We start from the raw sequence: 5,518 nt of genomic DNA, 5'->3' as shown, positions 1-5,518 counted from the left end.
AATGTGTAACTCTTGATCTCGGGGTTTTAAGTTTGAGCCCCACACTGAGTATAGAGATTACTTAAAAAAATAAAATAAAATCATTTAAAAAATCCACCCCCCACCCCCCCGATCAAATTATTTGGAAGCTGCTGAGCAAGGTACTTACCTACCCTGGCCGTTTGCTTCATGTCTCATCCTTGGCTGCTCTCTACCATGGCCTTCAGGTCTTGTAATACTTATCAAGCTGGCAAAGGACGCCTGGAAATCTGACAATTCTCCCTGTCATCCCTGTACCAAGGGTCCAAGTTCAATGGCAAGAGCTCAATTCTTCATTATACGAATAACTTCACTTTCCTGGGCCCAAAATTTAACAACTTACTGGGGATTCAACACCCTAAACGCATTTTCACATAAATATTCAGTGCCTTTCCACTAACTCTGATTCTATCAGGTGGGCGTGTGCAGTAAAAGTTGCATCATTACTTACAGGAGGAAACCAAACTGGGTAGTGGAACCCAATTTTTTTGTTCTTTTTATGTTTACAAAATCATTTTGGTTGGCATGTTTAGCCAGAAAGAGGCGCTCCGGGAATTATCTGCAAATTGGAGCCTTTTAAATTCTGGAATCTCTTAAAGATAACCCTGACACAGTGGTCTCTGTTTTTATATTTCTAGTCTGTTTTCATCCTGTAACTTCCCTTCAGGGAGTCTAAGAAAGCGTGAACTCCAAGGGAACAAAAAATGGACACATATTCTAAGGAAGGTGCCCAAGACAGAATGAGGAAGGAAATGTTTGTTAAAGGTGTGGGTGAGGGTACCAGAGAGTCTGTGTTCCGGCATAGCCTTGATTGCATAGATGACCTCTTTAACATCCCTGCTTTGATTCCACCAACAACACAGACCACTCAGAGACGTTGTACACATCACCAGCCTGAAACTGCCATCAGGACTCTAGAGTTAAGTCCTGTCTCCTTCCATTTTGCATCATACTTACTTCCCTGCCTTCCTTCACTGAAAACATTTCTATCACTTTGCTGTCTGTTATGGGAAAACTAGAGAAGTCACAATGCATGTGTGATTTAGTGACGGAGACAACACATACAAACAGCTAACAGAGAACAAAAATGAGGAGATGCTGGCCAAATTTTGTCTGCCTGCCAAAAGGGGATAGAGCATAAGGTTAGTCACAACACAGCTGGGAAGATTTTCCAGAAAGGGCACCCTTTGGATTGGCTCTTGCAAGACGTGAGGAGGTGGATTGTCAGAGAGGTGGCCTTCCTGATAGGGAATGCAATGAAGTGTAAGGGAAGGAATAATCAATTGGGAGTTAGGAGAACTTGGGGTTTGTCCAAGGTCTCTTGATGTGGGATCTATTGGAGGGGGTGGGGTGGCTCAGCGTCCTCAACACCATTTTCCAATGCTAACAATCTCTGATTAGGCTATGATTCTGTGATGGGTCAGGAATACAAGAAGGTAGGAATGAACCTCAGCTGTCAGCCAGCAAACAAACAGGGATCTCAGTCCTGTAATTGCAAGGGAGTGAATTCTGCCAACAACCTGAATGAGCAAGGAAATGGATTTTCCCCTAGAACCTCCAGAAAGGTACACAGGCTGCCAACATCTTGGTTTTAATCCTGAGATCCTACCTGACTTCAGACCTACAGAACTGCAAGACAATGAATTTGTGTTGTTTTCAGCCACTAAAGTTTGTGGTTATTGCAACAGCAGCAGGAAAATGATGCACTACCTGTAACAGACTAGCTTTGGTCCTTCTCTGGCCATGCCCCTCAGGTGTGAGGAGTCTAAGAGACCAGAGAGAGGTGCCCACCTGAAGCTCCCTTCTGGACCATGCTTCAGTGAGTGGGGCCTTGGAATCTCTGTTCAACAGCCCTGTTCAACTCCTTAGGCTTTGGGCACCTCCCCCTACTTTCTCTCCTCCAGGGGATGGACAGAACCTTAAGAGAACACCTGCTTAGGCCTGTGTTTGGGAGTGGGGTGAGGCCAGAGCTGGGATACTGGGCTACAATGTCCACTCAAGCACAGGTGAGTCCCCTTGATGTGAGGCAGAGTGAGGGTGGGGGACATGTGGGGAGAAAAAGGGGTCAGGAAGAGGGCTAAAGGTTGAGCTGGCTCTCTCTATGCTGCTGTATCCTGGTGTGGGACTCTCGGAAGGCTGCAGATTTTAAATTCAGATCATGTATTCCAGGTCTTTATGGGGACATATTTCCCACATAGGATAGTAGAACATATCTTCATAGTCTGTTAGCTTGATTTATACTTCTAAATACTTAGACATATGTCTGGGGCCTCCATCTGTGCCCTTGGTCTGTCCCTGTAATGATAGCGGCAGGCCTATTGTCTACCCCATACCCATACCCTGCCTCCCATCTCAGGAATCTCCCCATTACCTTGTTTTATTTTCTCCAGAACATCTAATGCTGTCTGAAATTATTTATGTGCCTACTTGTGTCATCACCACTGCCTTTCCCCATTAAAATGTAAACTCCAGAGAACAGGTCTGTCTTACTCAATGCTGTTTAGCCAGTACTCAGATGAAGTAGGTGCTTAATATTTGTGGGATGAGTGGATGGGCAAATGCACTGAGGAGAAGGAGACTTGCAGGGGGGCAGAGGTATTTCACTGTGTGTGGGGAATTTGGAAATGTGGGTCTTTGTGTAAGCTCTGCCACCAACCCTTCCCCACTCTGGAGAATTGGAATAAGAGTCCCTGTGGCCTCTTTAGGTTTTATGTTTCTAAGATATTCCAGGAAAGGGGGAAACCCTAGTGGTTCCTGGCCAAGAGGCTCCTATTGCTAACTTTATTAATTATCTATTGGTGTCTATCAAATTACCCCAAACTTAGCAGCTTCGAACAACATGCATAGATTATTAAACAGCTTTTGTGGGTCAGGAATCTGGGAGTGGCTTAGCTGGGTGACTCTGATTCAGGATCTTTCATGAAGTTGTGGTTTCATGGGCCTGGGCTGCCATTACCCGAGGGCTCACCCACAAGGCCATTGCTGGAGGCGTGGGGTCCTTGCTGGCTCTTGGTAACAGGCCTTGGTTGCTGACCATGTGGACTTCTCCAGAAGGTCACTTTAGTGTTTTCATGACAAAGTGACTGGACCCCCTAGAGCAAGTGATCCAAAAAAGGGAGAACAAGAGGAAAACAAACGCTTTTTTTTTCCCCCTGTGTTGGAAGCGACACACCATCGCTTTTGTCTTATTTGCTGGAAATGAGTCACCAAGTACAACCCATGCTGAAGGACTGGGGGATTAAGCTCTACTTTTTGAAAGAAGGTGTATTTGTAGATATGTTTTTATTTTTAATTTTTTTACTTTAAAAAAAAGTTTATTTTTTGAGAGAATGTGCGTGAGCATGAGCAGGGAAGAGGAAGAGAGAGGGAGAGAGAGAATCCCAAGCAGACTCTGATCTGTCAGCCTGGGGCCTGATGTGGGGCTCTAACCCACAAACTGTGAGATCATGACCTGAGCCGAAATCGAGGGTCAGATGCTTAAACAACTGAGCCAATATGGTTTTTTTTAATTTTATTTTTTATTTTTTAAAATTTACATCCAAATTAGTTAGCATATAATGCAACAATGATTTCAGGAGTAGATTCCTTAGTGCCCCTTACTCATTTAGCCCATCCCCCGTCCCACAACCCCTCCCGTAACCCTCAGTTTGTTCTCCATACTTATGAGTCTCTTCTGTTTTGTCCCCCTCCCAGATTTTATCTTACTTTTGTTTCCCTTCCCTTATGTTCATCTGTTTTGTCTCTTAAAGTCCTCATTGAGCCAATATGTTTTATTTTTTTTTAATTTTTTTTTTTTTTTTTGAGACAGAGAGAGACAGAGCATGAACAGGGGAGGGTCAGCGAGAGGGAGACACAGAATCTGAAACAGGCTCCAGGCTCTGAGCTGTCAGCACAGAGCCCGACGTGGGGCTCGAACTCACGGACCGCGAGATCATGACCTGAGCCGAAGTTGGCTGCCCAACCGACTGAGCCACCCAGGCGCCCCTGAGCCAATATGTTTTAAACCATCGTACTGGCCGAGACAGGTATGTCTTACTTCCAGGTCTAACCTTCCTCTCTGCTCTTTTCATCATCACCTCTTGTTTGTCTTGGGCCTTTGAATCTTTCCCTATTTTCTCTTTACGTTGCTTCTCCTATTTTCTCTGGCCACAGAAGTACACAGATTGCTGGCATTCTCAGAAGTCCCTTTCACTCCTAGTTGTTATCCCTACGTTCTAGGATGCATCTCCCAAGAGGGTCCCTCCTCCTCCTTCTCTCTCTCTCTCTCTCTCTCTCTCTCTCTTTTAAAGTTTATTTATTTGTTTTTGAGAGAGAAGGAGAGAGAGCTCGTAAGTGAGGATGGGGCAGAGGGAGAGAGAGAATCCCAAGCAGGATTTGCGCTGTCAGCATCAGAGCCTGACGCGGGGCTTCAACCCATGAAATGCGAGATCATGACCTGAGCCCACATCAAGGGTTGGACGCTCAACCAATTGATCCACCCAGGCATCCCCCCTCTTTTTTTAAAGTTTATCTATTTGTTTTGAAAGAGAGCACACATGCATGAGTGGAGGAGGGACACAGAGAGAGAGAGAAAAAAAAATCCCAAGCAGGCTCCACACTGTCAGCCTGGAGCCTGGCATGGGGCTCAAACCCACAAACCTTGAGATCATAACCCAAGCTGAAACCAAGAGTCAGATGCTTAACCAACTGAGCCACCCAGGTGCCCCAGCCCCCTGCTCTTTTGGTCTCGCTCCTCCTGCCTTCCTCTCTGAACATGGGCATTCCCTGATACCCTTTTGTTTCAAATTGACCTGTTTCCAGGGTACCCAGTCCCATCTTTCCTGCTCAGCATGCCCAGACCCATGTTAGTACACCAGGGCTCTGAGTATGTTACTCTCCCTGCTCAGAAACTTTTGAGAGCTCCCCTTGGTTTCAGACATAGGAATGGACTTTTCAGCTCAGCATCACTAGTCTCACACTATGTGAGGTTATGGTGCTTTGATGTTTAACCTGCTTGAAATCCTGATGTGACCCTGAGCAAGTTGCTTCACTTGAATAAGCCTGTGTTTTCTTGTCTCCTAAAGCAAAACAGCATTATTTCCAATCAAGTATCTTGATTATTAAATTAAATAATATATATGAAGTATTTGTTCACATTAAATCATAAGCTACACTGTAGCTGCTATCATTATTATCCCATATAAAGGCGCTTAGCAAAAAGTGCGTGGCACAAAGTAAGTGCTCAACAAATCAGTGCTTTCCCAAGGCATTACTTGAGTGTGTCCTGCTGGTGTTACTTTTATTTTAAAATGATTTGTTCCAGTTGCTTTTCATTTATAACAAGTGACAGGACTTCCAGATGTATATGTTAATGCATTTACTTTATATCCGAGATTGGCAAACTTTTTATTTCTGTATAGGGCCAGAGAGTAAACATTTTAGACTAGGTCATGTATGGTCTATGTCACAACTATTCAACTCCACTGTCACAGCACAAAAGCAGCCATAGACCATGTGTAAA

This window comes from Neofelis nebulosa, chromosome 17 (assembly GCF_028018385.1).
Source record: "Neofelis nebulosa isolate mNeoNeb1 chromosome 17, mNeoNeb1.pri, whole genome shotgun sequence".
NCBI lineage: Eukaryota > Metazoa > Chordata > Mammalia > Carnivora > Felidae > Neofelis > Neofelis nebulosa.
This window is presented reverse-complemented; position numbering follows the sequence as displayed.